The 17,233-nt window shown below is 37.0% G+C and overlaps 1 long non-coding RNA gene across 1 annotated transcript in view; it reads left to right on the top strand.

Moving 5' to 3' along the window:
- Positions 1-6,805: 6,805 nt before the first annotated feature.
- LOC146768596 (uncharacterized) overlaps positions 6,806-17,233 on the top strand; it is a 56,617-nt gene continuing 46,189 nt past the window's right edge. The window contains exon 1 of the long non-coding RNA XR_014949658.1: positions 6,806-10,562. This is a non-coding gene — a long non-coding RNA (uncharacterized LOC146768596). The remainder of the gene's footprint in view (positions 10,563-17,233) is intronic.

Genomic DNA, 17,233 nt, shown 5'->3' with positions numbered 1-17,233 from the left:
CTGAATTTCCTCAGGTTGTTTGTCAGGTTTAGTACAAAGTAAATGTTGCTTAGATGCTCCAAATTGATTATGTTCACCCTCAGGCAATTTCACAATAACCTATTGCAGATTAAAATCACAAAATGCTATGTCACCTCCAGTCCTTATTAAGATAATTGACCCTCCTACTGAATTAATAATCTACCTCCTGGTTGCTTAAATACTCTTGCTACTAAATAGTTCTCCTAAAGTCTAAACCGTAATATATTTTGATGAGATAATTGAACTTATTTTTCTTCTTATTCAGTTAAACATCCTGGACTCATAAAAGCAATAAAATTCATCAAAATACAATTGGAAGGCCCAATATTTGCCAGGGATATTTTCCATAATTTCTAAGTTAATTTATTCATGATAATTCTGCTATTCAAAAAAAAAACTACAGGTGAAAATTTAAGTTATTCAAACTCAAAATTACCAAGTCATGTATAATTTGACATTATAAATGTATTGGCTTTGAAACAAAGCTTTTTCTCTGGTAGTAGGATACCTTCTATATTTTTCCGTAGTATGGGTTTACTTGAATTCTCAAATTAGTAGGAAATTATTTAAATATGAATTAAAATGAAGCTGCTCTTGAATAATTTGTAATTTCTCATTGAGATAATGAGTTTCAGAAAGCTTTGAATTTCTGTCAGTGTGGTGATACAGGCACACATTTAGCAAGATGTATGAGAAATAGATTTATTTTGTTGGGGTTTTTTTATTGCCTACCCTTTGCTTTCTTCCCAGATGAATACAGATAAAATGAACAGACAGAAACACATGAGAACATTTTTTTTCCTCATTCAGGCAACAATTATGCATCTGATTGTCAGTTTCTGTACCCCACTGCTGCCTCATCATATTCCCTTTCTACCCACATCCCTTTTTTTATGCTTCTCCTTCTTCTAGCAATTCAGGTAAATATAGAATTCCTCCAGATAGGGCAGACAAATGGTATGGTTCATGCAGCCTTGCTTGAAAATATGAATCCCTTCATTTCTTAACTTTTTCTTTTCTCCTAATTACATAAGAGATTTATGTGGGGTGGGTGACTTTTAGTTAAAGCAATGGCAAACCCATATCCATGACTGCTTGGCTCATAATTAAGTAAATTGATCAAGTGGAATCCTGCTACCATGAGTAAACCCTGATCAATTTCTTACCTGGGAAAGGAACCATAAAGGAGCCCTGGAAGACAAAACATCTGCTGTTTTCACCCTTTAAATACCCCCGTGTACTTCACTGTCAGTGCACCTGCTCTTATCCATTGAATCAAAGCAGTTTTGGGTATTGTGTCTCAAGGCCTGACTCCACATGGTGCATTTACATAAGTAGCCCCTGGGGAGTCAGGTAAGCTACTGGCATGAGAAAAATGTTGCTGAAATTTGAACTTCAGGTTTTACGTCCTCTATAAAGAAGACAGAAAGTACTCTATAAAAATATATATCCAAACAGAAAAAGTTCAAAAGAAAAAAATCTTGTATGTGGAAAATTCTTCATTCTTGGATGTATTTTTGCATTTACTGATGCAGCATCATAATTTCTTTTCAGCTTAGAGGATGACAATGCATACTTGGAATTTCATACACTGACCTATTGGATAACTGGGCCAATCAGTCAATGCCTACTGTCAATTTTATTTCACTGCATCACACCTTGATCAAAACCCCTGGGAGCTGTATACCTCTGCTATTCTAGACCTACTTAGCAGTCCTGTCAACATACTTCTTTGAACTTCTTTTACAGTGGTACTGTATCTTGGTAACAGCTTCTTGCACCAGCCAGCTACACAGAGGACTAGTCAATAAAAAAACCTAATCAAAATACTATATAAAATATCCACAAAATGGCCAAAGGCATTGAAAGAGCTGAAATTAATTCTCTCAGCAAGCAGGTGGTGAGTGAGTCCAGTATACCAGTAAAATTTTTTATCCTTGCTGACTTTAAAGGACTTAGCCTTTTTCAGGAGCAGATCTGGAGAACAGGTTGTTTTCTCAAGCTCCACCAGTGGCACTACATTTAGCCTTCTTTCTTTGTTTAAAACAAGAGTACAGAAAATAAACAGTGATTATAAAATGCACAGGTAAATAGATCTGAAAAAAAGTCCCCATATTAACTTCCATATTCACCTCAGTGAACAGTTTACCCATCCAACCTTGAAAATATCCCACACTAAAAAAAAGCATCATCCACATAAAGGAACAGTGTTTAGCTGTCTGAGATGTCTCCTGAAAACTTTCTATCTGATTTTCTGACATCCAGTTTGCAGACATCACTATATTTTACAAAAGTAGAGAGCTTTCTAAATAGAATTTGCTTTTAAATCGTAATTATTGTAGGTAAGTAGTTAAAAATGCATTCTTCCATTATAATTTATAACAAAGTTTCCCTTTACTTCCCTCAAGGCCCAAATTGCCACAATTTGATCTTTTCTCTTTTCCTTTTCCTTTTCCTTTTCCTTTTCCTTTTCCTTTTCCTTTTCCTTTTCCCCTGAGGCATTGCTTGCTCTTCCACATCCATATATCTGATACAAGTTTTTCACCCTAAAGCAGTTCTATGTCTTTATAGAGGATCAGGACCTACAATCTGTGTTATCCCTCATCACTCAGACCTTTGGAAAGGTGAAACTTTGGCAAAGTGAGCACGTGGGTTAATTCTTAGCAAAATATTCTAGTGATAGTTCTTCCTTGTAAATAATTGTTTCTCAGAATATTGTAAACTCATTCCTATACCTCTCAACATTTACTATAATACAGCAAAATATATTTTTAATTTTTATATAGTTTAATTTTTTTTCACTGTGGAATTTTCTGTTGACTCTAATGAAATTGTCTGGGGCTCAGGAATTATCATGGTTTTGATTAACAGTATTAAGATCTTTGCCATTCTGTTTCTCACCAACCATCAAGGTTCTAGATGTTTCAGGACTGATCACATTCATAATTAAGCTATGACTGTCATTCCCTCCATGAAGTGCTTTATATAGTTAGAAAATGAGAAATTCCACTAGGTTAAAAAAAAAACAAAACAAAACAAACAAAGAAAGACATAAAAAATATTTTTTTTTTCAGTCTCTCTCTCTTTTAATTTGTTTTCCTTGGGGGACCCTTTTTTATTATGTATCAACTGAACTTGCAACCTAAAAGGTTAAAAATTTTTGCTGCAACTCAAGATGACAGCTCAAGAGGTAACTACCATTGTGCTTTTTTTGGCATATGTGTAAACAAAAAGCATAAAACACCAAAAGTTAACAAATTTAGTGTCTCTCCTGAGATGTGCTGGAGTGGGATCACTTCTACACCAGAATGAGAGAACTGCAGAGTAGATCCATGGCATGCTTGCTGTATTACAGCTATTAGCTTCTATTCTAAGGGAATTACCTTCATTCCTCCTGATCCTAAAAAATATGTTTCACTAGACCTGTAACCCTTATCTGCAGGAAGTGAGTGCTGGCTATTCTTTCTTTTATTCAGCAGGCAAGTTATTTGTTAACAAAATAATGCCTAATTAGAATACTACTTGCAAGCAGCACTGACTAGATAGAATATTAAAAATCCATTTAAAGAAAACACATGCCTTTTAGAAACAGGAGACCACTGGCTGGCTCTTGGTCACTGGGTCTTCAGTCTAACACAGTGAACTGGTGTATAGGAGAAAACATATCCATATTTTGTTATCAGTTTTGGTTTTGATTATTACATCTAGGGCCTGCATTTGAAAATGCTCTGGTGCTGCTGCAAGAATCAATTACATCAGTAGAATATAAACTTATTAGTAAAGAGCTGTAGGAAAAAAAAAAAAAACAACAAACTCTTGAATAAAAGCATGGTAAAATGGAGTATTTTCTCCCTTCAGAAACAGTATCTGGGATCTAACAGTACTGCCTCAGAATTTTTTGGTTGGCAATAGAAACCCAAGTAGAATGAAGCAGTGATTTGCTGTTATGTTGGTTCATGGAAGACTGACTGCATAATCTTGAGGAAAGGTGCTGTGCACACTTATCTTAGATTTACAACTCTGTAAATGCACAAAGTTCTGATTCATCTAGGTGTTCTCAATGTAAAAGATGTAAAACCAAGTTGGCTGCCCCACATAAATATTTAATCCACTGTAACCAAGTTAAGGACACAGCGACAGCATGAACACAAGCTTTTACTTTTGCATACCATATTAATGTGAGTCACTACAGTTGATTTAATTTGAATATTTTTAAATGTACACTTCTGCAAGAGAAATGGGTGTTAGACTTTTTTTTTTCCTTACATTGTGTTATAGATATCTATTAGGGAATTACTTTATTCTCTGTGTGTGCAAGACTAATGTTTTGAAATTCAGATAACTTGAGTACTTTTCCTCCCTAAAAACCCAGATTTTCCTCCCTAAAAGCACTATTTATATTCCTTAGTTGTTTTTGGCCACAAAATAGTCTCTACATGATTTTCAGTGCTGTAACTGCTGTCTTGTAACTGCTTCTAAATGTTTTTTCTTCCCACTATTTTTTAAAACTCTTTTATATAGCAATAAACTTTCATTTATTTTCTCACCTTGTGTGTGAAAAGTGAAGGAAAAATCTTTAGTTTTAACACTGTTTTTATGATGTGGTGTATGAAACTCAGTTTCATGTGTGGTTTGGTACACGAACTCATGGAGTTAAATTATTTCTATGAGTCAGGGGTAGTCAAAGTGTAATCAGCCATGAAGTTTGTGTTTCACAAAGCTGCTTACACTGAATAATTCAATATTTGAGCTTTAATGATATTTGAATAGGAATTTGTATGCAGACTGTACAGTGAATAGATGAAAGAAGGCAGACAAACTTTTGATTTCTGGTTGAATCATTCGTATGAGATCGCTTTTCAGCCTGCTGTGGGTTCAGCCCTCCCTGACCCATACCTCCAGCACCTCCACAGGTTGTGCACAGCCCCTGTGTCTTGTCACAGCTTTTCCCTGTGGAAAAAGGGGACCTGAGCCACAGAACACCCAGGGGTGGCTGACGCTTCTTCCTCTCTCAGCCCCAAATTATTAGACTAGTCCAGAGATACGAGGCATCAGGAGATGGGCAAAGATTCCAAAAGAGGCTCTTACCCCGATGTAGTTGTCCAGCTCTTTATTCCTATGAGGTCTGGGGGGAAAGAGCAGGGGAAAGAGAGAAAACAGGGGTTTATCTATGCTCTGGACAGGGGGGGCTTCTTGGCTCTCCGCCAACCCTGTCGGCGGCAGGAAGGAGGGAACCAGGCTTATCTTGATCCGAGTCACAGGGGTCCCAGGGAATGGGGAAAGGCATAGCCCAAGTGTACTGTAACAAATGGCCTCTGATGGCAGAGCTGTCATCGTTAGGGATGTCATCGTGAGAGTCAAGAGGCAAACCCCGTGGAGGTCAGGGCTGGCACTGCCCAGGGGACATTCCCATTCCAGCTTGGCCAGAGCCCCGGCTCAGGAGGCGTTCTGGGCAGCACAGCTTGCCTCTGGCTGGGGGAGGACAGACCTGACCCATGGCTCCTTGTCAGTGCCAGATGGGAGGGAAAGGGTGGAGAGGGAAACCAAAACAAGTCCAGAACAGAGGAAACATACTTCAGAAATGTCTGCATGGGGATTTTCTGCCTATACAAGAACAGCCTCTGGCCTGTTCTCCACAAAGTGTGATGGGGGCATGTGTCAGTGATAGGAAAGGGTAGAAGCTTATTTGTTGTGGTGCTTGAAGCATGGGTCTCCTGACCATAGACCCACTGGTAATCCCTGGAGCCAGGGCTGAAGCTGTGCTGGGCTAGGCACAGTGCAGGGGTGCTGCAGCCCCCTGTCCTGATGCACCACCCAAGCAGTCCTGCTGCAGGGCTATTGTAAATGCAGGCGAACTCAATGGGAAGAAATGACAATGTTTGGCTCAATTCAGAAGGCTGAATTATTTCTTTATTATAGTTATGATAAAATACATTAATATACTATATGAAAGGAGGATACTAAAACTACATACTACTTTCTCTGACTTTATCTCTCACTCTAACAAAACGTATCCTTCTCACGAGAGTCCAGCCCCAGGTGGGTTGGATTGGCCATCAGGCTCAAACAATCCTCACCAGAATCCAACTAAGCACTCACTCCAGGTAAACAATTCTCCAAACACATTCCACATAGGAAAAACAAGGAGCAGAAATTGAAATTGTTTTCCCTTTCATTTCTCTCTGTGCACCTCTATGAAAAATCCTGAGAGGGAGAGAAATGTGCTTGCCACACAGGGCTGCATCCTGCACTGCTGCCCCTGCTGCTCTGGCACAGGACGGTGCCGTGCTGGCCTGCCCTGGGGCTCTGAGGAGCTGTAGGATGGATGCTCAGCAGACAGGAGCTAGGTGAAAGTTCTGTGGATGTTCTGCTTGACAATCATGTGCAACTAGAAGCCAAATGGGCTGGTTGCCCTCAAACAGCTTAGCAGCTCTGCCATGTGGACAAGAAGATCCTGGAAGGGCCCAGGCCACAACAGGAGCTTTAATCCCAGGGAACACTGATGGATTGTATTGCCATGCCCAGTCCTTCTGGAAGAGCCCAGGCTCCTGTGATCAAGAAGTTCCACCTGAGTATGAGGAAGAACTTCTTCACTGTGCTATGACCAAGCACTGAAACAGATTGCCCAGAGAGGTGATGGGGTCTTCCTCACTGAGGATATTCAGGGTCTGTCACACTATGCCACATGCACTCACTCAAGATGTAAAAGAAGGAAATGAGGAAGTTTTATTTCTGACTTTGCAATATATAGAATTCCAAAAGTGACAGTGGATTGGAGGGTGAAATTGCCACCTCTCCAACCACACTTGTCAAACCAACAGTCCATCAATTATCTCCCACAAAGAAGAATACAAAACAATCATTATTTACATGAACAGTGTGAGATAACTCTAATAGAAATATATAAACATCAGAAGACATAGCAGACTTCTAAAATTTTTAATAGAACAGGGCAACAAGGATCTGTCTGGACAATCCTGAGTTTGGGACGGCCCTACTTGAGCGTGGAGATTGGATCAAGGACTGCTCTAGTCCCTTCCAATCTTGTCCATTCTGTGATTCAGTAATTCTGTGACAAAGAGATGCAAATATAGTTATGCTGTGGTATGGAAATGGCACAAAAAACCTTTTACATAAGTCAGGCTTTGATAGTCAGTTGGATCCTAAATAACTTTTGAGTATATTCTGTCTTCAAGCAGACAATAAATCCCAACTACAGTTTGAAGAAGTATTATTGCTATAGATTTCTTCCTAAATAATTAATGTACTTAAACATTTTCTGAAACAAATTTGAATCTGAAACAAATATTTCTGATAAGCCACCCTAGTGCCCATAGTCATACTTTTCAGTGTGCTGTATATTTTTAAACTTTTGATTTAGATGGTATTATGTTATCACCATGTTATGAAGGATTCAGGAAGAAATGAGAGGTACAGTCCAAACTCCTGCATTATCTCAAGTAGACTGTACACTGAATTTCTAATAGAATTTCTTTCGAAGGGTCTTAATCTCAGGCTCTTTCTAGGGTAGTCTGAAGAGAAAAAGATAGAATCTGCTTATCACCCTTTCCCCTTGAAAGCACAGGAGAGGTAAACAAGAAAGGCATCTTGTCAGCATTGAGACAATTACTTCTGTTTCTAAGATCACAGCTGAACACTGATAAGGGACTTTTATAAGGGGTTTTTGTATCCAGATTAGAAGAAATCAGCAAGTGTGCATGGGCATTCTACTATCTAGATTTCATGTTGTTTCCTGTGTCCTTATGTATCTAAGGGCAAAGTCGTTTCACTTTAATTTCACTTTAATTTCACTTTACTTGGTGTCAGAAAAAAAAAAAAACAAACTAAGACAACAACAACAAAAAAAACCCCCAACAACAACTAAAAAACACAACAGAAAAAAAACACCAACAAAATCAACCCTATTGATTTATTCTGGAATCAATTATTTTATTTCACCAGAGTAAACTATGAGAAATGATGCAGATCTGCATTGCCTAGCAGTGGAAGACACACCAAAAGAAAATACTTTTTCCACAAAGCTACAGATGTGGCACCCCAATGTTTGCTTTGCTTTCATTTAAACCTTGGGTTTTTTTGGGGGAAAAAAACCACAAAATACTTTTTTCCTTTTCCTGAACTAATTAGTTTATCATGAGGGAAAATTTCATTGGGACAGATCTCTTTACTTAGCAATGCTAACCTATTTTATTTTGAAAATTGAAACCACAAAAAACCATGTTAATGGTACTTAATCTTTGTATAAAATACTGGTCAAAATAATTGTGTACATGGTGAGCCTGTGTACCTTATCTTCTATGACCTCACAATAAGGATCTTAAAAGTCCTCACTAAGTGGAAGCCCAAATTTTTAATGTATCTTTAATCATTCATGTGGAAACAAAAAAGAAAGAGAGGAGCTGACAGAAACACTTTTTAGTAAATAGCACTTCCAAGACAAAGTTCACCACTGATAATCAAGAATTAGTAAATAAATCCAACATGTTATTATGACTGTAATAATCTCTTTCCAGGGTAGAATCACAAGCAGTTTATTCATTTTCCTAACCACCAAGAAAACCTTCCCGCAGAAGTTACCTATTTTTTTTTTTTTTTCAATAACAGTGAAATTTTTCTCTAGAATGCACAGATGGCACATTCAGTCAAATCAGGGAGAAAAGTTGGAACAACACTCAAGGGCAGACTGTGATATATCTGATTCTTTTCATTAATGCTGTGATAGTCTTAACCACAAACTAAAATGTCTATCAACAGGCCAAAGGCAATAAACCTGCAGTCATTTCTCAGCCCAAACCTCTGTCAGTCTCAGTTCAGAGACACAACTTGGGCAAAAGTGCAAAGCTTGGGTTTATGATATACCTGTCAATGCAATGACACTTTGCAAATTTTCACTTTAAAGGCAGCCCCATAAATAATCTGATCTTAGATACACTAGCACTACATTTCTCTTCAGAAAAATGCCCCATTTTTCAGATTTATTGTATCTGTTTGATTTTAGTATAAATCTTTCATTAGTGTAAAAATTAGTATAGTATACTGTAACCAATACTGTGCATTGTGTGTGTAGTGTATAAGAAATATAAATAGGTTTTATTTAGTGTTACTATGTTTTAGTTGAAGGAATGTAGTTATTTTAAAACATGATTATGTTAATATTTAACATCATGTAAATATATTAATAATTTAATATATTTAATTTTATAATGTTAATTTTTAAATACACATGTATTATTCATTAAGTGCTAAAATGGATTTTTTTAAAATGCCAAAATTCCAAAAATGGGAATTTTAAAGACTGTTGATGGCAACACAGAGTAGTGACAGAAATTCAAACTTTTGTGTGTGAAGAAGAAATTATTTACTTATATGTTTAAAGATGCATTGAAACTGGGATAGGGATAAGAAAATAAAAGTGACACTTGTCAAAATAAATGCTGACTTTATATTTGATTTAGATGAATTCTTTTGATACAGACCAGATAATACAATTCAGTTACTTCAAAGAAAATGGAAAATACACAGTAAACACTTAAATTTATATCATTCTCAAATAGCTGCAGCAAGATAAAAAAATTTGTATTATATTAAAGTAATCACCACTAGTCAATCTAGTTTTTATAAGCTTTACAAACACTCATGTAAGCTATCTGTGTATGGGCTAAATGGATATTCTATTTTTTCCATGGGAAAGTATCTTTTATTTGAACTGTAATTAGCCACTTTCTGTCTCTCTCTCATTAGAAATTGCTTCTTTTGAACCTAATCCCACCCAGAATTTATGTAAAATCTGTGCATTCATTGAAAATAGCTGCATAAGGCTTAAAGTTCCCTTTAAAAAGAATTCTAAAATTATTCTTCTAGGCAGTAAAGATTTTTGCATTAAGTGACTGGCAGTCAGTACTTCTGAGAAATATATCACCTATTAAGATCTTTGAATTAGAAATGGATTTTTAAATGTCTCTAGTCCATGCTGGCAGTCTGGGATGTGAGACAAATTTCTATATATCTTTTGTGGGTATTTTGTTTCTTGATTTAGGAGCACAGTCTGCATTAGAATCAATTTGTATTTTGAAGTAATTTAGGCTTTATTCTGAACTTACAAAATGGGATTTTAAAACCAAAATGGCATTGGCATTTGAGCTGAGTATGAGAGCTGTGCTCCCTTCAGGGGATATTCAAAAGATGTTAGGTGTCTCACAATGGGGAGTTTTCAGAGATAAACAAAAGAATTCACTGAGGGCATGGTCACGTTTAAACCAGACCCTGGTATTCCAGGGATGTTGGTGCCACATTACTGCTACTAGGTAGGAGCTTTCCTTTTTCAAGTGGGAGTGTCTGAAAGGAAACAGCTGCTCCTTCATTAATTAATTATATCTCACTTCAGAAGGAGGAGCTTAGAGAGGATGTCCTGCCCATTCTCCCCACTTTTGCTGATGCAGCAGTGATGAGAGCAACCTTAAAGGTCTGAGTTCAGTGCCCCCTGGGCAAATTGATATCTTTTCAATTCTACTAATCTGCAGGTATGTTGGAAACTCTTTATTTTCCATATAATTCAGTGAGTCAGGCAGGCATAAAAAATTGCAGACCGAGTGTGTAGGAAAGTGCTTGGGTCATCCAGCTTGAAGACGGAAATTCTGTGTTTCAGCTGTGCTTGGAGCACTCTTTGTTTGTTCTGCATTAAGGGATCACTGCATAAAATATTGAAATACTTGAAAGAGGGCTCGGAGCACAGGCTGCGTGGCAGAAAGGAAAAGAAGTTAAAGGTGTGTTTCATTAATGCACATCAGTGGGACTTAGATGTGAGAAATCCACTGAGCTGCTCAGCTCAGTCGAGTGATGAGTGTTTCTGAGCACACCAAGAAGATTGTTCTGTCATTCAAGTATTGAAAGTAATGTGTGTAATTGTTTAATTATTTAAAAATTAGTGTTATATGAACTTAGGAAATAAAGGTTGGAGTTTTGAAGATCTAAAGTCAGAGCAGAGATGCCCTGTTTTTCTGGGTTTGTTGTTAATTACTTCTGGAAAACCTTATGTGTGAGCAGCATGGCTTGTGGTCTCCATATGTAAAAACATTATATGCTGAATCTTAATAGGGAACTTTATTTCCCATCTAAGCATCTGATGCTGCATGATGACTCATAAAAGCATCTATAATTTACAAGTTCCATGTCTATTTCTACTCCAAAGATACTAAACTGTCAAAAATTCTGCTTACTCTTGGCCTTGGATTTTAGAATTGTGTTGTTGCTCTTGACTTTTTTTTTTTGTTGTGTTAGTTTGCTTTGGTCTAAATATTTGGTAAAAATGATGGTTTATTGCAGCTTAGGATTTTCTGGTAATGTTTTTTAATCAGCTTCCTTCAAAACTGTCCTGTGAGCTGTCTCTTAAATACATAGAAATCATCAAGTCTATGGTGATGTTCATATATATGTGCTGTGGTAAGTAATGTTGTAGATGTGATTGAAAGAATTAAGTAACAAAGTTGAGAGGATGTTTGTGCCAGGGTTAATGGGAGGCAAGAGTAAAATTATGTAAAATGTTATTTTTCTTGACCACTGTAGAATTGTATCTCTATATCTGCTGGGAAAAAAAAACAGGGAATCACTGCTCCAAGTTCCAATTCATTGTGCTTATACTACCATAGTCAGAATTTGTAAGGAGAATATTTTACCAACACAAGGGCATGAGATGTTGGATGGAGATGAGTACTGCCTGGAAAGTATTTAATTTTCAAAAAATTGTGTTCTGCTTTGGAGAAAGGGGTTATCATTAGGAGCAGTAGATAATTGACAACTTCTGTTGGTTCAGGAGTACTCACTTGTACCATTGCAGAATATCTAGGTTCTGTATCTGTTCCAAATCAGATGGATAATGTATTCCAATTCCAAAATAATTAATATTTTGACTCTAGAACACCACCTTACACGACTCCTTCTGAAAAGTATGATGAAAAAAAAGATTTAAAGTTGTTTTCCTAACATAGAAAAATTTCCTTAAATTATTCCTTATCAGAGGATTATTTCACTGATTTGACATTATGTGAACACTTAAGAAATATTATAAGCTAAGGAGTAGAGGGTAGTACTTGCTTTGTTTTCCTGAAGGCATTCGAGATGTGGGCCCTCAGTATCTGAATTACTCTTAGAACTCTGTACAGCATGTCTCCAGCACCAGTAGCTTTCCTCCTCCAGCCCATTGTTATATCAAAATTCCTTTTCCTCTGGGACTATATTTAAACACTATTCTATCTCTTTAGCCCAGCTCAAGAGGTAATTTGTTGAGTGTATTGATGTGACGTTTTGCAAAACTAGTATCTCTGTAAATCTTATCACTCAGGGATGCTGTTGGGCATTTATCATGGGGTGTTCTACTCACCTCAAGCAAGAAAAGGATTTGTCATCAGAATGAGAAGTGTAAGAAAGTTCTGTTGGGCTAACTGAGAGCTCAGCTGGAACTGGAGTTTTCAAAAATGGTAATTTATGCCTTTCTGCAATGAGAAAAGATAGCAAAAACACTTAAAGAGGTAGATCATTATTTTAAAAATTAACTTTTAAATTAAGAATTATAGAGATGTGTGGAGTTGAAGGCTGAATGAAACACAAATTCTAAACCAAAAGCAAATTTATATTTGCTTTGTAAGTCTACATTATTAACTTTGGATGTTGTGTTTGAGTACCTCCTGTACTTTTCATATGTCATTTAACTGTAATGATGCATAGATAGACCTGGGAAAAGCCTTTTGGAAAAGAATGGATTACAACCTGTATTTCTGAAAAAAAAAGTAAAAGTTAATTACTCTGGAGTACAATGTAATAGTAGCATTGCATTGAGACTGATGAGATCAGCACCCTTCTGGTAGCCTCCACCCCATCTGTATTTTCAGAAGCAACAGTCCATGTGCTTTGACACTTATTCTAAGTGATGCTGTTTTAAAATAAAATCTAAAGGGAAAACAAAAGCTAAAGGGAGCATTCAAGTGTTTGGAAGTGTTCCCAACAAGTCTGGATGGAGAGACTTTGCTGTACACATTTGCTGTTGGTCTGTAAGCTGTTCACTGATTCAAACGTATGAGCTCCTGAAAGAACTGGGGCTGCAAGAGTAGAAACAAACAGTACAAACTCCTCATGGGTTCTTATTAGCTGATCAATTTTGAAAGAGTAGCCGAAGAACCACTATTCATACTTCAGAGCAAATGCAGAAAAAAAAAAAAAAAAAAAGGCTTGAAACTCCTGCTGTATTTCCCTGCCATCAGTTGCCCATGGCCAACTAAAAATAAAGCATGAAGAATGCAAATAGGTTTCATATGCACATAAATATTGTGATTTGTAAAATATAGAAAGCACCTCTTTTTAGAGCTTAGTCATTGCAGCTCTGCTGTAGGTGAATTAGACAAATTCAACAAACTGGTGCATTGCTACTGGAGGACATGGGGAACTAAAATACAAGAATATTCTTGTTGCAAAGGGATGCCTGTTTGAGGTGTAACCAGAGCCTTGTACAATGTCAGCTACTGAGGAGTCTGGATACTTTAGTCAAATTTGATGGGCTAGTAAAGTTTACTAATGCCACCCTAATTCATGATAGCATGGTAGCAATGGGAGTTTTGTTCAGCAGTGTGCAAGAACTTGTCCACACACTCTTACTCAAACCTTTCTGTGTAGCAACTTTTACCAGTGCATTGAGAAACAGTGATAAAAAGGTCTGACTGCGTCCACAGACAGAATAGTTACAGCTGGCAAAGACTTAGCCCTGAATCAGAGGTGCTAGAGCTGCTTGCTCATGATTTGTTCTCTCCTTGGGGCTTTGGTGTGAAGTGTCTTGCTGACCATTTTGGACACTAGAGACAAAATAAAGAAAACAGAACTCCTAAATTTTTCTCGCCTGACATTACAAGATATAAAAAAATTACGTGCGTCAACAACAGGAACATGGAACCTTGAAGAAAATCTTCTGTGAGTTTGCACAAGGCTCCCCAAAATACCAGTGCTTGAGGGGCTCTGTTTAAAAACTCGGAGATATTACCAGGATTTCTTGATGTAACCTGAACACTTTTGGAGCTCCTGCAGAGAAATATTGATTATTGTGGTTCTGCTGTTCCTTTTGAGCCTTTGAGCACAACACCCCTTCCTTTTTAAGTTCTGGAGTACATTATGCACAAAGTTTCTGACATGAGAGCTGTGTGCACTGCAGTTAAAGTAGGGTAGTAGGGTTCCTTTACAGCTCCTGTGTTTTTAATAAGATTTTTTTTTCTTTAGGTTTTTAATACTTATATCTGCTCCTTACACAACTTATTGCCTTTGTGTGCTCTGGTAACATGCTTGTTTCTGTAATAGTCGAACAATAGCAGAGAGTCAGGAAAATTACGTTGGATAAATTGGGAGGTAATTTTATCTCCCCCTGTTCTATAAAGGTAATTTTTTTTCTTTGCAAAACCAAAATGTTTTATTCTTGAAAAAACAAAAAACCCCATACATTTTCAAGTAAATTTGAGCTCTGAGAATGTGATATTTTTGCATAATGTGAAGCAAAATGCCATTTGTGAAATACTTAATTTTTTTCACTTTTTTATAGTTTTCAAATTAAGTATTTTATAATTGTCTCTATTTTTCTTTTAAGTAACTTGGTGTGACTAAAATAATTGTTTAAGTGGTTTCCTTTGTGTTTGGACTTCTTGGGAAGTCTGAGTGTGGAGGGAATGAAAATGTAAAAAAAAGTTTCTGAGGAAGAACCCTTTCCTGTTTCAGCTGCCTAGCTTCATAGTTTTTATATGCGAATAAATGAATACATCTTTTTCAAAGCACCTGTCCCAAGTCATCCATAGTAAGGGAAGAAAAATTTAGGACCTTACCTGCCAATAGACAGATTCAATAACAAAAGCTCAAAGTATCCATCAATAATTCAAAGGAACTGCTGCTTTCACACACTTAATGCTGCCTTCTGTCCTATGGGTGAAAATCTGCCTTAGGCAGGTGATCAGTACTAGGCCTGTGTTCTGTCTAAATCCCACATCAAATCCTCCATTTTTTTTTTTTTTAATATATATATATATATTCATTATCAACTCCTTTTCCATCCCACAGCAGATAATGCACCACAAATGAGGATAACTGAGTCATTTTCTCATTATAAACTACTTTACAATTCAATGTAAAAAAAAGGAAAAAAATCCCACTCTACATTAATATGTATAAGAATTTTTAAGGTTGAGAAATGTTTCACATAGAAGCCAAGTCAATCCCCTTCACATATGTACTATTTTATTACAGAATTATATTTACAGTTTAGTTTCATGCTTCTGTATACTTCTGCATGTTTATACCATTGTAGAAATATTATGGTGGCAAATACCTTCAAATCTGATAACCTGGCATACAAAACTATTGTTGAGTGGAATTGCTGTTGGTATTTATGAAGTAGAAAGAGCAAAATCAGGATTAAATCAATAATTCATAATTAATTGTATATTCAAATGAAATGTGCTTAAGATTCAGTGTGAGATTCAAATGCATTTTGTGCATAAGTATATTTATTTCATGCCTGAATCACTGCATACTCAAATAAGCTATGTTCAGCTCCCCGCATATGGGATGTGGGACTTGAATCAGTACTTTGCACGTTGTGGAAATCTTTTATATACTCAGTTTTCTGCATTATTATCCAAATACCTATCACCATATAAATTTACTGGGGGGGTGGGGGTGGGCGTGGGCATGTTGTTTTCTTTGTTTTAGGTTTTTGTGGGGGGGTTTTATTGAGGTTTTTTTTGTTGTTTTTTGAAAATGTTTTGACACAAGCAATACTAAAAAATATGCTGGTACCGAAAGAAATATGGTTCAGTAAATGCAGAGCAAAATTATGACTCTGTTTAATCTGATGTTAAATCTCCAGGTGACTGAAAGGGGCTCACTGGTGCCCCAATCCAAGCAGGGCCAATTTTTGTTGTGTGCTGCCCTTTGCCAGGAATAGAAGTATAGATATTTTTTTGATTAGTAAGGTATTCTCTACCTCAAGCAGTAGAAATGGATGGTAAAGGGAGCAGTCTATTTGTGGCTACTTCCTTGATTTGAGATTACTAAACTCTGAGAGAGGTGGTCCTGAAAATGGGAGGGAATATTTCTTTCACATTCTGGACAGAAACTGCCTGAAATGGACATAGAATTTTCATCAATTATTTTATTTTGCTCTCACTCAGATGAAATTGTTTGAGTCACCAAATGTTGCCATTCTTTGAACTGTCTCACACGAATCACAGTTTAAGTTTCTCATGTGCTCATTTCTGTTCTCTACGTGTCCCTCTAAGGCTGGATGTCTCTGAATGTGTCATGAGTATGTGACTTCTCGTGTGCTGTGTCAGCAGCAAGGTTCAAGTAGGTTTCAGCTGCTCTAAAGGATGAGCTGTGAAGCCCAAACTCCACAGTAGGGCCAGGAGATGTACCTAGACACAGCTGATCCTCTACTAGCACAAGCAGACACATGATGGGCTTTTTTTAAATTTTTTTTTTTTAATAAACTGACAAGTCTACTTAGAAGCTACTCAGATTTATCCTTTGCTTGACAAGCAGTCCCCAAACCTCTCAGCTTGAACAGTCAGGAATTGTCAGCCCCCAGGTTGTACAGGAACACATTGCTTCGGGTACATTTCCACAAGGAAGCTGGGCATCCTGCAGAAGCGCTGCCTTGCTGCCAGCTGGCATCCCAAAGGGCTGACAGGAAGCAGAAGGCCTCGGGAATTCCAGCTTTCAGGCATGCTGTCCTCACTTTTCTGGGATCAAAGTGTACATAGCTTGCAAGGAAATCAACACTAGAGTTGTTTTAATGACAATGGAGTACAGAAGACATGTTTTTGCGGGGCACTGTAAAATCCATTACTGTTAAAACTGAAATTAACTAGAATTTTATAATATTTACCTCCTCTCTGAAATAGGGTTATTATTCTTACCCTGTAGGTAAGAACCTACACATTCCCTTCAGAGAGAATAATCTTTCAACCGACTGTGAGATCTAACTATTCTAGATTTTGGTTAAATCACCTTGGACACAACAAAGTCTGATCACTTCTTTTCTTTCTTTATGTCAGTTGGTACTTGTGTCATCCCATACAGCGTTCAGATCTCTGACCTTCTGTGTCTGTCATTGTCCACTGCTTTTCTTTTTACCTTGTGTACGTGTAATTTTACTTCCAGCACACAG

Source organism: Lonchura striata, chromosome 1 (genome assembly GCF_050655825.1).
Source record: "Lonchura striata isolate lonStrDom1 chromosome 1, ASM5065582v1, whole genome shotgun sequence".
Classification (NCBI taxonomy): Eukaryota; Metazoa; Chordata; class Aves; order Passeriformes; family Estrildidae; genus Lonchura; species Lonchura striata.
This window is presented reverse-complemented; position numbering and strand designations above follow the sequence as displayed.